The following is a 20,424-nucleotide window of genomic DNA, read 5'->3' as shown; positions in this document are numbered from 1 at the left end:
ATCCAAACACTTCATTCAGGTGATAAGCCAATTAACTAACCCATCAGTCTTAATTTTTGGGGTGTGAGGAGACTGGCTGGGTTGCTTGGTGCTGGAACAAACCGACAGCTGATACAATTATGAGATTGACAGACTAGATGCAGGTACGCAGAAAGCAGCACAGCACTGACTGGGCAGAGAGAGGAGAAGCTGAAGTGCAGATTCCTGAGGCAGGACAAACGCAATTTTCCACTTGCTTGCTGGAAGGATGCTTGCAATCAATGAATTTCATTCTGTTTTTTCATACTGGATTAGGATGGGTGCACCGGTCCTGGACGTACTGCAATACCAGGTCAATGCGTGGAGTGGACAGAGCAAGCTCTTTTTCCAGAGCAAGCTCCCTGTTCGAAAAATCCATTTAATATATGGTCCCCAGATAGGGGACGTATCAGATATTAAACTGATAAGAACAGATTTTTGATTTATATTTGAAGAAGTTTCTCTAATTATTCCCCACCCCTTAAATCTGCAAAACAGGTGCAGAGTGCAAAGTTCATAAATCCAAATTTTTCATAACTAAAATAAGAAATACTTCTTTCATAACAAAACTATTTAACTGCAAACTCAGTAAAGCCTTTATCCGATCGGAATAAACTTATTATTAATGCATATTGCAAAACATTGAGTTCCTTCATTGACACATTGATTTTATCATCTATTGCTTTCTTCAGCCAATCATCAAGGGGAGACTTTTCCTCAAAATCAGCCGGATCACATTCATTGCACTGCAGGGCTGCGGCTCTTGCTCTTTGTAAGTTTTCCCCATACCTTCTAGCTATCTTTATTTTCCACTCCTTCATATTTTCTGGCAACTGTAGTTCCTCAGATTTTTTATTTACTTCATCTTTGGTAATTTCTAAGCCCATTTCTTCTTCTAATCTCTGTTTTCTCTCCATTTCCTCAGTGTCTGAGAATTCAATATTTGCTGGGTCAGATAATGTAGTACCAGGAACTTGTTTAGGCTGCCTTTTAATAGCTACCTCCTGATCAACTTTCTCTGGCTTCCGCTTCTTATGCTTCTCTGTACCAACTTTTGATGCAGTTGAAGTTGAAGCCGACTCCATAGGATTCTCACCAGATTGCTGTGCCAACGATAATTCTGGAATGATGGTTTCTTCCTCTTCGTTTATTTCCATCTCAGCAGCTTCGGCTGGGGTAGGCGCTCTTTGCTCTGGAGGTGACTGGATCCTTACTACATCAGCCCATGTCCTTTGGGTTGGAGTCTTTAACCCCTTAAGGACTTGGCCATTTTTTGCAAATATGACCAGTGTCACTTTAAGTGCTCATAACTTTAAAACACTTTGACTTATCCAGGCCGTTCTGAGATCGTTTATTTCGTCACATATTGTACTTCATGACACTGGTAAAATGAAGTAAAAAAAAATCCCCATATGTCTACTTCATGTAAATTTACAAAAACCCAATTTTTAGGGACCACTACAGGTCTGAATTCACTTTGCGAGGCTTACATAATAGAAACTGCCCGAAAATGACCCCATTCTATAAACTATACCCCTCAAGGTATTCAAAACTGATTTTACAAACTTTGTTAACCCTTTAGGTGTTGCACAAGAGTTATTGGCAAATGGGGATGAAATTTGAGAATTTCATTTTTTTGCCTAATTTTCCATTTTAACCCATTTTTTCCACTAACAAAGCAAGGGTTAACAGCCAAACAAGACTGTATCTTTATTGCCCTGATTCTGCCATTTACAGAAACATCTGTAACTACTACTGTACGGCCACACAGCGGGGCGTAGAGTGAAAGGTGCGCTGTATGGTTTTTGGAAGCCAGATTTTGCTGGACTGGTTTTTTGACACCATGTCCCATTTGAAGCCCCCTGAAGCCCCCTGATGCACCCCTAGAGTAGAAACTCCATAAAGGTGACCCCATCTAAGAAACTACACCCCTCAAGGTATTCAAAACAGATTTTTACAAACTTTGTTAACCCTTTAGGTGTTGCACAAGATTTAATGGAAAATAGAGACAATTTTAAAATTTCACTTTTTTGGCAGATTTTCCATTTTAATATTTTTTTTCCAGTTACAAAGCAAGGGTTAACAGCCAAACAAAACTCATTATTTATGGCCCTAATTCTGTAGTTTACAGAAACACCCCATATGTGGTCGTAAACCGCTGTACGGGCACACGGCAGGGCGCAGAAGGAAAGGAATGCCATACGGTTTTTGGAAGGCAGATTTTGCTGGACTGTTTTTTTTGACACCATGTCCCATTTGAAGCCCCCCCCTGATGCACCCCTAGAGTAGAAACTCCAAAAAAGTTACCCCATTTTCGAAACTACGGGATAGGGTGGCAGTTTTGTTGGTACTAGTTTAGGTTACATATGATTTTTGGTTGCTCTATATTACACTTTTAGTGCGGCAAGGTAACAAGAACTAGCTTTTTTGGCACTTTTTTTTGTTATTTACAACATTCATCTGACAGGTTAGATCATGTGGTAATTTTATAGAGCAGGTTGTCACGGATGCGTTGATACCGAATATGTTTACAGTTTTATACAATGACTTCATTTTGAAAGCCCAAAATTTTTTTGTGTCTCCATAGTCTAAGAGCCATAGTTTTTTCAGTTTTTGGGCGATTATCTTAAGTAGGGTCTCATTTTTTGCGTGATGAGATGACGGTTTCGCACTATTTTGGGGTGCATATGACTTTTTGATCGCTTGCTATTACATGTAAGATGACAAAAAATGGCTTTTTTTACACCATTTTTATTTTTTACGGTGGTCACCTGATATTTTTATAGAGTCGGTCGATACGTAATATGCATACTTTATTTTTACACAATGATTTCATTTTTGAAACAAAAAAAAATCATGTTTTAGTGTTTCCATAGTCTAAGAGCCATAGTTTTTTCAGTTTTTCGGCGATTATCTTGGGTAGGGTATGATTTTTGCGGGATGAGATGACGGCTTGATTGGTACTATTTTGGCGTACATGCGACTTTTTTGATCACTTTTATTACCTTTTTTGGGAAGTAAGGTGGGCAAAGTTTAAATTTTCTCATAGTTTTTATTTTTTTATGGCGTTCACCGTGCGGGGAATGTAACATGATCGTTTTATAGATCAGGTCGTTACGGACGCGGAAATACCTAATATGTGTAGTGTATTTTTTTTTTATTCAGTGATAAATGTTTTTTTTTCTTAACTTTTTTCACTTTTTCAAAAAAAAATTGACCCAGACCCACTTGGTTCTTGAAGATCCAGTGGGTCTGATGTCTGTATAATACAGTACAGAACGCTATATAGGGTTCTGTACTGTATTTTACTTACACTGAACAGATCTATGCTTTTAGCATAGATCTGTTCAGCACCATGGACAGCAGGACGCCTGAGAAGGCGTCCTGTTGCCATGGGAACCTTCCCCGTCTGCCACAACTTCGCAGATGGGGAACGGTGAGCACGGGGCTGGCGGGGGGCTCTCTCCCTCTCCATCGGGGGGCTGCAAAGGCACAGCAGCTGACCGATGACAGGATAACCCTTTCCATACCGCGGTCCGTACGTGCACAGATGTCAGCCGTTTATACCAGGGTGTCAGCAATGTGCTGACACCCTGGTATAACCACTAGAAGCCAACAAATTTTCAAGGGGAGGCGGGCGGGGGATCGCGATCCCGCCTGCCGCACCCCCCCACATAAATTATGCAGGGGGGGTGCAAATCGGCATTTTGGGGATTTTAAAAGTTTCTGATCCCCGTGGTCAGGGACCGTGGGGATCAGAAACTGCAGAAATCGCAGCAAACCACAGGTCTGAATTGACCTGCGGTTTGCTGCGATCGCCGACGCGGGGGGGTCACATGACCCCCCCACCGGCGTTGTGACAGGATGCCGGCTGAATGATTTCAGCCGGCATCCCGTTGCGATTAACCCCCGCGGCGCCGGAATACTTATTTAAAGTTAGGACGTACTGGTTTGCCCTGAGTCCTTAAGGACTCGGGAAATAGGGTGTACCGGTACGCCCTGCGTCCTTAAGGGGTTAAAGGACATTTTTTATATCCATGACCAGTTTTCCCACACAGATTACAGATGATATCATTATCTTTTTGAAAACATCGCTTACAGGTAGCGATTCCTTGCTGGCAACCATCTGCAGCATGTCCAAAGACTAAACACTTCCGGCATACCTGAATAATACAATCTTCCTCTTTCTCGGCCGATCAAAAAGTTGGATGTTGGATGAGCATATCCTCCTACTCCTTCTGCATCTTCTTTAAGTTTTACAATAAACTTGTGCTTTCCAGTCCACAGCCGTTCACTGTTCATGATCTCATGGGACTACTGGACTTGATTGCAGTAGCGCTGTAAGAATTGGGCTATATCATCAGCCAGGATGTGAGGACTGCTCATATGAGCTACAAGATGGAGTTCAGCACTTGGAGACAATAGAACAAAAGATAGTCCTTTTAAATCCTCATGGCTCAAGTTACTCTTGATCCTCTCATAGATGTTGAAGACTTCAAATTCGCTGTCCAGGGTCAGGATGTAACGCCCAATAGAGTCTTGCAACGCCAGGATCTTCTCCCTCTTCACTTTCAGAATCCCAAGCAGAATGTGACGGACGAAATAGGTCAGCTGCATCTTCTTTCTCAAATCCTCATTCTCCTCGATGTCGATTCGGATGGAGTTCTTGATATAATGTTCGCCTCTCTCAGCGTGGCTCACGGTGGCCAGACACACCGTAATGGCTCAGAAGACGGGTTTTCACCCCAGGGATCCACAACTCGTTGTCACCGGGACTAAGCTGCTCCCCAATAGCAGCAGGGAGGTAAGACACCGGCTATAAACCGATGCCCCCCTCCCAGGCCAAGGAGACGGGTACCCAGTGACACCTTATAACAGCCCAGACCAAGCGTTTGATGACACTTGATCTTAGCCAAAAGGCCGAGAAGAGATGCCAATGCTCGCCAATGCTGAGCACTTCTCAATGCAACAGCCTACAGGCCCCAGCCCCAGCCACAGTCCGGGAGGCTTCTTGCTCTCTCACAAACCAGGAAAAAACTTGCGTCCTCTGCTCAGCAATCACCATCATGCTCCTCTACATGTTCTCTATCTGCATAGCTCTGCCCACTTTTGGCCACACCCTTTCTTCGCACGTAAGTCCTGGTGCCAAAGTACGCCAAGCAGAAAAACTGATAAGAGGAGTGAATGGAGAAGTAGTGAAAAAAAAAAAAAAGGGGGTATGCATTGTTGATTGAGATGTCAGGGCCCCATTGTTGAGTGTTCCGTCAGGGCCCTTGTGATGTCATCCAGTGACCTGACCTGACAAGCCTCTTGTGACACGTGCAGTATTCCGTCCATTGTCCAGACAAGGTAGGTACAGCTGCTGCTGATACATAGTAAGTGCTGGACTACTTTTTAGCCTCCAAGTAATCCAGTTCAAAAGATCCACAAGAGGGAGACACAGGCAAGCTTTGCTTATTTATTAAAGCACTGACTAGAAAAGATAAATGGTTACATCCAGCCAACTTGCTACAAAAGGGTCAATTTCCAGGAACAACTCGGCATCCCAGGTGCACAACAGGCCCAATCCAAATCCAACAAAGGTGCGTGGAGGTCCAAACACTTCATTCAAGTGATAAGCCAATTAACTAACCCATCAGTCTTAATTTGATTTGGGGTGTGAGGAGACTGGCTGGCTGGGTTGCTTGGTGCTGGAAGTAACCAACAGCTGATGCAATTAGGAGATTGACAGACTAGATGCAGGTACGCAGAATGCGGCACAGCGCTGAAGTGCAGACTCCTGAGGCAGGACAAATGCAACTTTCCACTTGCTTGCTTGCTGGAAGGATGCTTGCAATCTATCTATTTCATTCTGTTTTTTCATACTGGATTAGAAGGGGTGCACCGGTCCTGGAGGTACTGCAATACCAGGTCAATGCGTGGAGTGGACAGAGCAAGCTCTTTTTCCATCTCCCTGTTCGAAAAATCCATTTAATATATGGTCCCCATATAGGGGACGTATCAGATATTAAACTGATAAGAACAGATTTTGAATTTATATTTGAAAAGTGTTTGTGTGTTTGTGTGTTTTGTGTTTCACGGTAAAGTGCTTTTCATATGTGGTAAAGTGCTTCTACAAACCGGATTCCCAAAAAGTTGGGACACTAAACAAATTGTGAATAAAAACTGAATACAATGATGTGTAGATGGCAAATGTCAATATTTTATTTGTAATAGAACGTAGATGACAGATCAAACGTTTAATCCGAGTAAATGTATCATTTTAAAGGAAAAATACGTTGATTCAAATTTTCACGGTGTCAACAAATCCCAAAAAAGTTGGGACAAGTAGCAATTAGAGGCTGGAAACAGTAAATTTGAGCATAACAAAGAGCTGGAAGACCAATTAACACTAATTAGGTCAATTGGCAACATGTTTGGGTATAAAAAGAGCTTTTTTAGAGTGGCAGTGTCTCCCAGAAGCCAAGATGGGTAGAGGATCCCCAATTCCCACAATGTTGCGCAGAAAGATAGTGGAGCAATATCAGAAAGGTGTTACCGAGCGAAAAAATTGCAAAGAGCATCTATCATCATCAACTGTGCATAACATTATCCGATGATTCAGAGAATCTGGAACAATCTCTGTGCGTAAGGGTCAAGGCTGTAAAACCATACTGGATGCCCGTGATCTCCGGGCCCTTAAACGACACTACACCACAAACAGGAATGCTACTGTAAAGGAAATCACAGAATGGGCTCAGGAATATTGTCAGTGAACACAATCCACCGTGCCATCCGCCATTGCCAGCTGAAACTCTACAGTGCAAAGAAGAAACCATTTCTAAGCAAGATCCACAAGCTCAGGCGTTTTCACTGGGCCAGGGATCATATAAAATGGAGTGTGGCAAAATGGAAGACTGTTCTGTGGTCAGACGAGTCACGATTCGAAGTTCTTTTTGGAAATCTGGGACACCATGTCATCCAGACCAAAGAGGACAAGGACAACCCAAGTTGTTATCAACGCTCAGTTCAGAAGCCTGCATCTCTGATGGTATGGGGTTGCATGAGTGCGCGTGGCATGGGAAGCTTACATGTCTGGAAAGGCACCATCAATGCAGACAAATATATTCAGGTTCTAGAACAACATATGCTCCCATCCAGACGTCATCTCTTTCAGGGAAGACCCTGCATTTTTCAACAAGATAATGCCAGACCACATTCTGCATCAATCACAACATCATGGCTGCGTAGGAGAAGGATCCGGGTACTGAAATGGCCAGTCTGCAGTCCAGATCTTTCACCTATAGAGAACATTTGGCGCATCATAAAGAGGAAGGTGCAACAAAGAAGGCCCAAGACGATTGAACAGTTAGAGGCCTGTATTAGACAAGAATGGGAGAGCATTCCTATTTCTAAACTTGAGAAACTGGTCTCCTTGGTCCCCAGACGTCTGTTGAGTGTTGTAAGAAGAAGGGGAGATGCCACACAGTGGTGAAAATGGCCTTGTCCCAACTTTTTGGGGATTTGTTGACACCATGAAATTCTGATTCAACATATTTTTCCCTTAAAATGGTACATTTTCTCAGTTTAAACTTTTGTTCCGTGATTTATGTTATATTCTGAATAAACTATTAGAAGTTGGCACCTCCACATCATTGCATTCAGTTTTTATTCACAATTTGTATAGTGTCGCAACTTTTTTGGAATCTGGTTTGTAGAGCAACATATTCCAAAGGTTAAAGTGCCATATGCTCATTGCTTTTTTTCCACCAAGGTGCTTTTTGTCATATAAATAATACAGATAAAGTTCACTGAGTGCTATCTTTATGCATTGTTTTTCATCAATAAGATCTCTTTTGAACACTAAAATATTGCTGCATTTCCATATTGCACTTTTAATACGGTTTATAAAACACCATAAAACTCTTTATTTTTCTTTAGGTAAAACCGGATGGATTCCATAAAACACAACTTTGTGAGATAAAAACCTGAGATCAGTTAAACAATTTTACATTCCTGCTTCATAGGTCTCTAATTTATAACAGCGGATGAGTTTCTCCAAGATGACATAATGCGCAGGAGGTGAGATTAGCACTGGACAGGTAAGTGGGATGGAGAGCCATTTTCTTTTATGGAAGTTATGTCCAGCAGCAAATCTTAGAAAAAAGGACCAACTATTTGTAGAGGTTAGGTGTTTAAAACAGAAGCTGAAATATTTGGTGTATAAGAACTTTTTGACGTTTGGGATGTTCTTACCTCCAGATAAAAGTGACTTGTGCATGATTTCCCTCTTTAATTTTTCGAACTTGGAACTCCAGACTCTGCAATTTCCTTGCCATCGGGTCATTAGGTGGGTATACCAAGTTGATATGCAGCAGGATGAGCAACAGAATAGCTCTGATGATTAAGTTCTTACCAGCCAGAGTCAGCTTTCTCAGCTTCCAGTAGTCAATCTTCCTCTGGATCTTTTATTTTGCTATTTCCCAGCTCTCTTTACCTTTATTCTGTTTGTCAAAGATCACTCCAAGGATTTTTATCTTGTCACTCTGTAGTTTTAGAAGCGGAATAGACACATCTTTCCAGTTGCCAATAGTAAAGCAATCACTCTTATCAATGTTCAATCTAAAAGCCAAAGCTTGGCAAAAGTGCTTAGTGATTTGAACCGCTCTTCTTAAGGCAGCTTGAGTTGTGCAAAGGATGGAGCTATCGTCCATATAGCCGATGACTTTGGCAGCGAGTCCACTATCTCCAGGCAGGGGCACACCTCTTATTACTTTGTCCTTGCGGATCATTGCTAGCAGCGGTTCTATAGAACAAATAAATAAGATGGGTGACAGCGGGCAACCTTGTTTCACTCCCGAGAGTAGCTGTACTTCTTTGGATTGGAATCCGTTCACTAGGATTTTACTATAATTTTTGTATAAAAGTTGTATTTTCAGTATAAAAAAGTTCGGAAAGCCCATTTTTTTTTTAACTGACCATAAAAACACATGAGACACCCTGTCAAAAGCCTTCTGAAAGTCTAATGACAGTATTGCTTTCGTTCTTGCTGGAACCATAGGATGTCTTTTATGGCATTAAGGTGCTCAGTTATGCTTCGGCCTGGTACTGCACAGACTTGGTTCTCATGGATAACAGATGGTAAAACTCCTTTAAAACAGCTAACTAAAATCTTATAGTCTGATAGTCTGATCTTATAGTCTGTATTTAACAATGTTATAGGCCTCCAGTTCGCCAGTCTTGTCTTATCCCCTTTCTTGAAAATGAGAGATACTAGGCCACTCCTCCAGGAGACTGGTAACACATCCGCATTGAAGGCATCTAAAATCACATCATAAAAATCAACTTTTAAAATGTACCAGAATTCTTTGTATATTATTGTAATAATATACAAAGAATTCTTTGTAAAAGTCCGTAGGGAGTCCATCAGAACCTGGTGCTTTTCCAGTGGTCAAGCTTTTAAGTGTAATGTTGACCTCATCTAGGGTTACTTCTTCAGTTAGCTGGTTTTGTTCGCCTCTAGATAAAGTGCATTCAGTGCATCTTCTGTGAAGGACTTATCTATATCTTTTAGGTTAAAAAGGTCTTGGTAAAATTCATGAGCTTTTTCCAGCATTCCATTGATCTCTGTTTCACCTTCTAGCTCTGTGGTGACTTCGCGGGCCTTAGTGGTTTCTTTGAAGAAGAAACAAGAGCACTTTTCATTTTCTTCAAGTACTTCTACCTTGGTGCTGTATATGATCTCTTTGCCTTTACTTTCAATGTGCTTTTGTATCTTTTCTTTCTGCTTGGCAATTAGATTGTCCACTTCTACTCCAACACTTTTGAGCTTGTAGAAGGTTTGTAGCTGGGTATTTAAGTTCTTAAAAGTCCTTGCCTTATCTTGGGCAATGGCAACACTTTTCCTTACGAAAAATTCTTTGATCTTCAGTTTACACATTTCCCACCATGTAATTGTGGACCGGAATTCTATTTTCTTGTTTTGAAGAAGAGGACAAAATCTGTTCATATTTCAGGGTTTTGAAGTAAAGATGTGTTAAGTCTCCAAGCTCCTCTGGCTTTGAGGAGTCTGGGAATCTGTAAGGTGGTATTTAGTAGTTTGTGGTCAGAAAAGATGTTTTGTTCAAGCTTAGCAGATATGGGTGTTATTCTCTGCGATGTTAAAGTGAAGTCAATGCGTGATTTAATGTTTGTGTTTTCCCAGGTGTAACCCGATTCAGAAAGGTTGAGCTTCCTCCATACATCCTGAAGTCTGAGTAGGTTTTTCAGTTGTACCTCCTGTTTTATCTTTCCTGGGCTCACCTGAGCTTCTTTTCTCCCAGATATTATACAGTTGAAGTCTCCTGATATGATGATCTCAGAGGGACCAGGTCTGTAGACTTGAAGAGTTTCCAACAATTGGGCTCTGTCTTCTTTTGCAGGGGAGGCATAGACATTAAGCAAGCGAAAAATTGACCCCCCAGGTAGGTGATATTAACAAGGAGGGCTCTTCCAGGGATTATCTCAGTGTAGGAATTTACTTTAAAGTCTCTTGATCTAAACAGGATTCCCACTCCGGAAGACTTGGACTCGTTTTCGCCAGACCATATGGATTCACCCATTGTCCAATCTTTCCTGAGGTATGCATAATTTAGATCATGTTGTATTCCGCATTCTTGCAAGAAGAATATGTCTGCTTTTACAGTGGTCAAGTAGTTAAGTAAAGCAGCCCGTCTGGTTGGGCTCTTCAAGCTCCTCACGTTCAGTGAGGACACGCAGATGGTTTTAGACATTCATCATTCCAGGGAGTCCGTATCCGACATGAAGCCGACTGATGGAACCAGACTATCAACAATATCAGAGTCCACATCCTGAATTTGAATAGGGTCAGACAGATGGATCTTATCTGTTGGAGCCTTGGCTGGTGGTATGAGGGGCTCAGGCCTGTAAACTGGCAACCTCTTGCACGAGCTGGTGGATCCCTGCTCTCTGGGCATTTCACCACCATATTTCCTATTTCTGGCGGTATCTGTCTCCATTGCCTCACCAGGGGCTCTATCTGGCACAACAGAACCTTCAGTATCTTGCCCATCAGGACAGTCACCCCAACTTTCTGGGACAACTTCCAAGGGATCAGGTGGTACTGAATCAGCTGCCGATGCAGGTTTTGCTGTTGGAGCCGGAGGTGGTCTGGGCCGACTCCTAGCGGCTTCAGCAAAGGTTTTCTTCAATTTACAGTCTCTAAATGCATGTCCAATTGCTCCACAGACATTGCACCTTCTCTTGTTGGGGCAGCTGGATGTAGAGTGCCCCTTTTCGTAACATTTTTTACAGATGGGTGTTCCCTCAGGACAGTCCTCCTGCTTGTGCCCAAAGGAGTAGCACTTCCTGCAGAAAATGGGCATTCCACTATAGAACAGTCTCCCTCTGTCCTTCCCAATAATGAAAATGGAGGGTGGATGACTGCGGCCTTGTACTCCATCTGGGTCATCGATACGTTTGACAATAAATCCATATTTTCCAGACCAGAATCCTTCAGAGTTTTCGATTTTCACTCCTCCTTTTTTGATGGTGACGTACTTTCCTAGGAAGTAAGTGATGGCTTCAACGGAGACAAAAGGGTTCCCCATATGGACTGTGATCACAGTCTCTTCTTCTGAAAGAAAAGCAATAAAGCGGAGTCCCTTTAGTTCCGGATGGCAGATGTTCCTCACGATGCTCTTGTAGAAGGATCTGGCTGCAGAGACCGATGTAAAAGTCAAGGTGAACTTGAGCGGAGCCTCTTGAAGAGCTAGGACATCGTCACGCTGTACTTCCAGGACACCAAGCAGGACAGTGTGGACCAGGTGTTTCAGGGTCATTCTCTCCTCAGCATCTTCCTCCACGGAGAACAGTAAACTGTTGCGGATCTTCTGTTCGTCTATTGCGTAACGCAGAGATGCGGTCGGGATCGCCGAAGTCGCCATGTCTGGATGCCTTACCCCCCTATAGCAGCAGGTGGCTTAAGGTGCAATGCCGATGCCACCAAACCGAGGGTTCAAGGGTCCTGACTCAGCTGCCTCTTTGGTTAGACACTTGATCTAGCCAAAAGGCCAAGAAGCAATACCCGGTCGGCCTCGACGACGGGGCCGCTTCTCTCCAATGCAGAGCACTTCTCAATGCAACAGCCTACAGGCCCCAGCCCCAGCCCCAGCCCCAGCCCCAGTCCGGGAGGCTTCTTGCTCTCTCACAAACCAGGAAAAAACTTGCGTCCTCTGCTCCACAATCACCATCATGCTCCTCTAAATGTTCTCTATCTGCATAGCTCCGCCCACTTTTGGCCATGCCTTTTCTTCGCACGAAATTCCGGATGCCAAAGCACGCCAAACTGAAAGACTGATAAGGAGTGAATGGACAGTGTTAAGAGAATAAAAAAAAAAAAAAGATGTAGGCATTGTTCATTGTGATGTCACGGGCCCATTGTTGAGTGTTCCATCAGAGCCCTTGTGATGTCATCCACTGACCAGACCTTGCTTGACCTCTGACCTTACTAGCCGCTTGTGACACGTGCAGTGTTCCGTCCATTGGACAGACATGGTAGGTCCAGCTATTGATGATACATAGGAAGTGCTGGACTACATTTTAGCCTACATAGAAGTCACCCAGTTTAATAAATCCACAAGAGGGAGACACAGGCAAACAAACTTGACTTATTTAATATAGGAATAGGAAAACAAAATTGGTTACATCAAGCAAACTTGCTACAAAAGGGTAAATTCTAAGGAACAACTCAGCTGACTGCCCAGGTGTGCACAATAGGCCCAAATCAAAACAGGGGTGAACAGAGTGGAAGGAGGTCCAAAAACTGCATTCAGGTGTTATCGTGACACTTCAATCAGGTGATAAGCCAATTAACACAACAATTAAGCCATCAATCTTAATTGGATTTGGACTGTGAGGAGAGGTGACTGGCTGGCTGGGTTGCTTGGTGCTGGAACAAACCCACACACAGGTGATGCAATTAGGAGATTGACAGCAGCAGGCTAGATGCAGGGATGCAGAAAGCAGCACAGCGCCAGCCTCACAGGGGAGAAGCTGAAGTGCAGACTCACTCCTGAGGCAGGACACAGCAACTTGAATACTTACTCACTTGCTTGCTTGATGGCAGGATGCTGACAATCCATTTCTCTCTCAATTTCATTCTGTTTTTTCATACTGGAATAGAAGGGGTGCACCGGTCCTGGAGGTACTGCAATACCAGGTCAATGCGTGGAGTGGACAGAGCAAGCTCTTTTTCCATCTCCCTGTTCGAAAAATCCATTTAATATATGGTCCCCAGATAGGGGACGTATCAGATATTAAACTGATAAGAACAGATTTTTTTTTTTTAAGTTGACTACCCCAAAGGGGTATATTTTATTAAAAACTAATCAAGTTTACAGAAATAAAAAACTCATTATCAATTTTACAACATTAAATTAAGACATGTAAAAGAGTTTTTAAATATATTAAATAACTGATCCCCATTCCCTTAAAAACCATTTGTGACACATAAAAGGAGCATTCTTCTTATCAATTAAAAAATAGTTATGCATTTCCTCTAAAACCATCTTTAAAACATTTTCTTCTGTAATAACCTCATTTTTAAAACATAAAATGTTTCTGGCCGACCACAGAGCTGCCTTGACACAGTTAGTAATCTTCCATGCCATAGTCCTTTTGATTCTTGATGGGCATTCCAGGCTCCCATAAAAAACACCGTCCATTGTTAAGGCCTTTAGTCCGGTAATCTTCTTCATCAAGGGGAGCATTTTAGTCCATATTTTTTTGGCGAAATAACAATAATAAAACAAATGAAAAACGTCCTCCTCCTCTCTGCATGCTCCCCTGGGACACTCCGCGGTGCTCGTTAGTCCTCTTCGGTGCTGGAATGCCCGGCATGGAAGACACTCGTGTACGCAGCTCCAGGCCAGGTCTTTCTGTGAATTAAAAAGATAGTTAATACTTGTGTCTTTCCATATTTGCTTTACTCTGGTTTCGCTAAAATTCTTAATAGGGGATGTCAACTTTTCATTCTCAATTTCCTTTAAAATTGCTTTACTGTTTTTTAAAATATCTACCCTTTTCTGGCTTAAATTAAAAGAATTTGTTACTTTTTCTAAAATCTTATAAGAACCGGATAGATTAAAAGAATATGGAGAGTTTAAAACCGTCTGAAACCAACCATGCTTCCTCATAAAATATCCAGTATTGTAACGCATAAAATAAGACCAATAGTTATCATTAAAAAGGGCATTAAAACAGAAGCTAAAATATTTGACTAAAAGAATAGTTTTAATATCGGGGAAATCCTTTCCCCCTTTATATTTTGGAAGCATTACCGTGATTCTTTGTAACTTGTCCATCTTCGAACCCCAGAAAAAATTAAAACATGCTTTATTAATTTTCTTAAAAACACGGTCAGATGGAGGGAACACCATACTTAAATATAGTAAAATCGGTAAAATTATCATCTTAATAATTAAAACCTTTCCCTCCATCGTCAGCTTCCTTAAATTCCACATACATAATTTTTTGTTTATTTTTTCGGTTGCCGCATCCCAATTCCTGAGGCCATCATTCGACTCACTGAAAGTGATTCCTTAAATCTTAACTGACTGAGACTCAGGAATGTTGATATCATTTAAAACCATATCTCCAATATTTAAAATTTTACTTTTGTTAAATTTGATTTTAAAACCGGAGCCACAGCAAAAATGTTCTACTTGCTTAGAAGCTTTCTGGATTGCAGGGGTGTCCCTACAAATCACAGCGACATCGTCCATGTACTCCACTACTTTTGCCCCTAGTCCACCCCCGCTCGGCAGGGGGACTCCGCGTATCTGTTTATTGTTCCGTAATTGGATTAAAAGAGGCTCTAGGGCGCAAATAAAAAGTAGCGGGGACAAGGGACACCCCTGTTTCACTCCCGACCTTAAAAAGACATCCTGAGTCTTAAAACCATTAATTAAAATCTTACTGGTACAATGGTCATAAAAGGCTCTCAAAGATTGCACAAACCCTTCTGGTATACCCATTTTCTTTAAAACCTAAAAAAGATAAAAATGTGACACACGGTCAAAGGCTTTTTCAAAATCTAAAGATAAAATGGCAACTTTTCCGCTCCTTTCATTAATATCATTGATAATATCTTTTAAAAGGTTTAAATTATTCCAAATGCTTCTCCCGGGCACACCGCAAACCTGGTTCTGATGGATAATTTTGCTAATTATTCCTTTTAACCTATTTGCGCATAACTTCGCCATTATTTTATAGTCACAGCACAAAAGGGTAATGGGCCGCCAGTTTCTAATATCGCTCTTGTCGCCTTTCTTATAAAGTAATGAAACTTCGCCCTTCCTCCAGGAGCCCGGGAGCAGCTTGGACCTAAAAACCTCCTTAAAAAGATAAAATAAGTCATCTTTTAAAATGCCATAAAAAGTAATGTAAAACTCAATGGGTATACCATCGGGGCCAGGCACTTTCTCCTTCTTAAAACTTTTGATTGTCTCTAAAACTTCTTGTTCCGTAATATCTCGTAATAACAATCTTTGAGAGTCGAGGTCTAAGATATTCTCAATCCCCTTCAGTGAGTCTTTCATAAAGGATTTGTCTATCTTCTTTTCGTTAAATAAATCTGAATAAAAATCATGTGCCTTCTTTAAAATACCTTGTATGTCTTTTTCACCCCCAAGCTCCTCGAATCTGGGTACGTTTGTCTTGAATTTTCTTAAAAAAGTACCTGGAGCAGGTCTCAGTTCTCTTCCAGGTGTTTAACTTTAGAACGAAACATAATTCTCTTTGCCTTTCTGCTCCAGGCACCGAGATATTTCTTTTTTACTTTCTAAAATCTCTTTCTTCATATCAATACCCAGATCTCGGAGCTTATATTGCGTCTGCAGACGGGTATTTAAAAAATTAAAAAACTCTCTCTTCTCACGAGCCTTCCTTTTGCCTACATTAATAAAAAAGGTTCTTATTTTCCCCTTCATTACCTCCCACCATTCGGTGATTGGCATTTTGGGGTTTTTTTCCCCGTCTACAGCGCTTATAAAACGTAATAAAATCAGATAAGACCTTTGGATCCTTTAAAAGGGAGACATTTAGTTTCCATGTTTTTTTCTTTTTGCACTTACCACCAAACTGTACCTTAAAAGATAAAAATTTGTGATCGGAAAAGATATTAGTTAAAAGCTCACAATTAAAAGGCAGTACTTGATAAGAGCAGAAGATAAAATCAATTCTTGATTTGCAATTCGCATTACTCCAGGTGACGCTGGCCTCTTCAAATAAATTACTATTACATTTTTTTAAAACAACAGTGAGTTTAAAATCTAAAATAATATTTTTTAACAGAGATGAGGATTTGTCATAGTTTCTACTCACTGCGTTGGAGAACCAGCATTCACCCCGTAAAATACAATTAAAATCTCCTGCTAAAATCAATGGCTCAGAATCATTTATAAAAAGGGGTAAAAGCTCTAGCATTTCTATTCTTTCCTTTTTATCTGTAAAACCATAAAAATGTAAAAACTGCCATCTAATACCATCGATAAAAGCTTTAACTAATAAAATTCTTTCCGGTAAAATTTCATTTATATATGGTCTATTAAAATATTTCCCTTGAATAAAATAGCCACACCCCCGGACTTACTTCCGTTGGAACCAGACCACACTGAAGGTCCATCCTTCCAGTCCACTTTATATTTATTGTAATTTTGTCTGTGGGGAATGCAGCATTCTTGCAAAACAAAACAAAACAAAACACCGTAGCCGATAAAACGGATAAATAATTAAAAAGAGCAATTCTTCTAGATTTTGAGTGTACGCTCCTGGTGTTTAGGGAAATACCTTCTAAAACAGCCATAATAAAAGATTAAAAGGGGAGTTTTTATCTTCTTACCTGGGCACAGTTTCAGACAGCATCAGCAATGCCAAGGCACTCGTTACCACTCTCCGCACCACCTAATACCCCGGATGTTACGGTATCTATCGAGTCAGTCGGAGGGGAGCTACCATCGCTCAGCTGGCCTCCCTCACCTCCCAGCACGTTTCTCGGAAGGGTGCTCCCAGATCGAAAACATGGGAGCAGTATCAGGTTTCGGAGTCAAGACGTCATCCCCCTCCCTTTCTGGGGCAGAGGGCTCGATCATATCGGTTTCGGGAATAGTGTTTGTGGCATCTACCCGACTGCTTGGGTGGGGAGAGAGACTTTGTGGGGCGCCCCCCTTAGGTCACCCTTTACCACACTCGCCCAGTCTCTCTTTTTTTTTAGACGCCGCGGCTCCACCTGGATCCTCTGTAGTGCTGGGCCCAGGGACCGAGTGCGAGCCAGGTGGATCAGCATCATCCAGTCCGCCCTTATTCTCCCTTCCTGGAAGGGTTTTGTCTGTCCGCTGATCACTGGACTTTCGCTTATTTCGCTTCTCTTTCGGTTCAACTGGTTGGGGGGGGGGGGCTGCTCGAGGTATCCATTTGGTCCGGCTCCTCTCCTTGGGGTTGTGGTTCGGCTTGGTCTTTCTCTTCAGGTCGTTGGTCCGCCCGTTCCCCCGGCTGTGCCACAGAACTAGACTTAAAAGGACAGTCACGAGAGAGATGGCCTAATCTTGTACAAGCATAACATCTTTTACCTGCGGCACATTCTCTCGTCTCATGTTGGGTGCTGCCGCAATTTTTACATGTACTTTCACAAGTTTCAACATAATGCCCGTATTGTTTGCAGTTTCTACAGAATGGTGGCATATTAGAAAAAAAACATGTCTCCTACCATGTCTCCCAGTTTAAAACAGGCTGGGGGTAAGATGAAACCTCCTGGATGTTTGGAATCACATCCAAGGACATAAAACAGCCATTTTGACGTCCAGATCCCGGCAGTATTCAGAATTTTTATAAAAGCAATGATCTTTTTAAAATATGTAGCTTAAAAGGCAGAGATAATATTAACATCAGCAAACAGTGAGTACATTTTTATAATAACGGTTAAAGATTCATCACATTCATGTTCGTATATTTTAAGACCTTGTAACCTTATGTCATTTATATTTGCTGGAATTTTGCTAAAACACTTTTAAAAATACAATTTTGGGTGAATGTCACATCATAAAGGAGGTCTAGTAAAGGAGGTCTTGTATGGTGTTTTTGGTATACAGAAGCATGAGATCTTGGCCATACAAAACTATCCTTGGCGTCGGGTACACCTAGGATAGTTTTGTATGGCCAAGATCTCATGCTTCTGTATACCAAAAACACCATACAAGACCTCCTTTACTAGATACTCTAGATTGTACTCCCGTTTTTTCTTCTCTGTGACGTAAAGGCGTATAGTATCTTTAATCTTAGCATACTCCGGGATCTGGTGCTCTTCTTCCTCTTCTTGTCTGGGTATGTTTTCTCTCAAACTTTCGGTTCCTCCACGGGATTCTTCTCTCCTTACTCCTTCTCTTCATCTAGCTCCATCATCTTTAGAATTCTTCCTTCTTTCCGCCTTTCTTTTTCTTCTCCTTCAAAACAAATCCATCATCTCTGATAACTCCGGCACCTACAGTTCCTCCTCCTCCTCCTCTGACTCCTTCTCCGACTCCATCTCCTCCTCTCACTCCGTCTCCTCCTGGGCCGTCAGACATAGATGGTTCTTTGGCGCTTGTCTCTGTGGACAAAAAATACAAATGCTCCCCTAGCTGTTCTAGGACCTCTAGGGGTAACGGGGATCGCAACCCTATAGCAGCAGAGCTTCCAGTGCAGGCTATAAACCTGCACCTTTCACTAAGGCCAAGCACCGGGTACTCCAGACACCTCTCAGCTAAGATCTCCTGTACAAGTACACTTGATCTTAGCCAAAAGGCCGAGAAGCGATACCTGGTCGCCCTCGACGTCGGGGGTGCTTCTTGCCAATGCAGAGCACTTCTCAAGGCAAAAGCCTACAGGCCACAGCCACAGTCCAGGAGGCTTCTTGCTCTCTCACAAACCAGGAACAAAACGTGCGTCCTACGCTCAGAAAATATCAGCATGCTCCTCTTCGTGTTCGCCATCTGCAAAGCTCTGCCCACTAACCACTTTTGGCCACACCTTTTCTTTGCACTCAATTCTTGGTGCCAAAGCATGCCAAGCAGAAAAACTGATAAGAGGAGTGAATGGAGAAGTAGTGAAAAAAAAAAGGGTATGCATTGTTGAGTGTTCTGTCAAGACCCTTGTGATGTCATCCACTGACCTGACCTTACTTGACCTCTGACCTGACAAGCCTCCTGTGACACGTGTAGTGTTCCGTCCATTGTCCACATAAGGTAGGTCCAGCCGCTGCTGATACATAGGAAGTGCTGGACTACTTTTTAGCCTCCAGATAATCCAGTTAAAAAGATCTACAAGTCCGAGACACAGGCAACCTTTACCCATTTAATAAAGCACTGGAAAAGCAAAATGGTTACATCCAGCCAACTTGCTACAAAAGGGTTAATTCCCAGGAACAACTCAGCATCCCAGGTGTGCACAACAGGTCCAAATCAAAACCGAGGTGCGTGGAGGTCCAAACACTTCTTTCAGGTGATAAGCCAATTAACTAACCCATCAGTCTTAATTGTATTTGGGGTGTGAGGAGGGAGACTGGCTGCTTGGTGCTGGAACAAACCAACAGCTGATGCAATTAGGAGATTGACAGACTAGATGCAGGTACGCAGAAAGCAGCACAGCACTGACTGGGCAGAGAGAGGAGAAGCTGAAGTGCAGACTCCGGAGGCAGGACACACGCAACTTTCCGCTTGCAATCAATTTCATTCTGTTTTTTTTTTTTATATTGGATTAGAAGGGGTGCATCGTCCTTGCGGTACTGCAATACCAAATCAATGCGTGGAGTAGACAGAGCAAGCTCTTTTTCCATCTCCCTGTTTGAAAAATCAATTTAATATATGGTCCCCAGATAGGGGATGTATCAGATATTAAACTGATGAGAACAGATTATTTTTTTCATTTTTTTATTACACATATCAAAGTAAATATACAATTTGACATTTCAGTAAATTGACAGATAAGGTACATAATTGTCACATAAGAAACTTTCCCATAAACAAAACCAAATATAAATGACAAATATTTTCATCTAATATGACAAAATATTTCCCAATGTACAGACTAAGTAAAAAATCAGGAATTTGGCAGCCATGCACACCATTTTTTACATTTCCAGATACCTTCTGCATCAACAGAACATACAAAAATAACTAACCTCGGATCATGCCCACACAGTCTCTCACTTCAAACACATTCTTATTAAAAATCAAAATATTCCTCACATCCCAAAGAACCTCTTTCAGACAATTAACCAAAAACCACAACACTCTAGCTTTTTGCCTTTCCAAACTTGACAACCTGAACATCATCATTCTTACAGATAAGCACTCCACATTCGTCAACCCTCTAATCATACTTCTCATACATCTC

At 41.9% G+C, this 20,424-nt stretch overlaps 3 non-coding genes and 1 pseudogene across 3 annotated transcripts; all 4 read right to left on the bottom strand.

Annotated features, from left to right (window-relative positions):
* Positions 1 to 294: 294 nt before the first annotated feature.
* LOC122942777 lies at positions 295 to 477 on the bottom strand. The gene has a single exon (XR_006390704.1). It is a non-coding gene; the product is annotated as a U2 spliceosomal RNA (small nuclear RNA).
* Positions 478 to 5,891: 5,414 nt separating this feature from the next.
* LOC122942966 lies at positions 5,892 to 6,070 on the bottom strand (annotated as a pseudogene).
* Positions 6,071 to 13,179: 7,109 nt separating this feature from the next.
* On the bottom strand, positions 13,180 to 13,368 carry LOC122942942. The gene has a single exon (XR_006390781.1). It is a non-coding gene; the product is annotated as a U2 spliceosomal RNA (small nuclear RNA).
* A 6,421-nt stretch (positions 13,369 to 19,789) lies between these two features.
* LOC122942808 lies at positions 19,790 to 19,983 on the bottom strand. The gene has a single exon (XR_006390724.1). It is a non-coding gene; the product is annotated as a U2 spliceosomal RNA (small nuclear RNA).
* Positions 19,984 to 20,424: the final 441 nt, after the last annotated feature.

The sequence above is a fragment of the Bufo gargarizans genome, chromosome 6 (assembly GCF_014858855.1).
Source record: "Bufo gargarizans isolate SCDJY-AF-19 chromosome 6, ASM1485885v1, whole genome shotgun sequence".
Lineage (NCBI taxonomy): Eukaryota > Metazoa > Chordata > Amphibia > Anura > Bufonidae > Bufo > Bufo gargarizans.
This window is presented reverse-complemented; position numbering and strand designations above follow the sequence as displayed.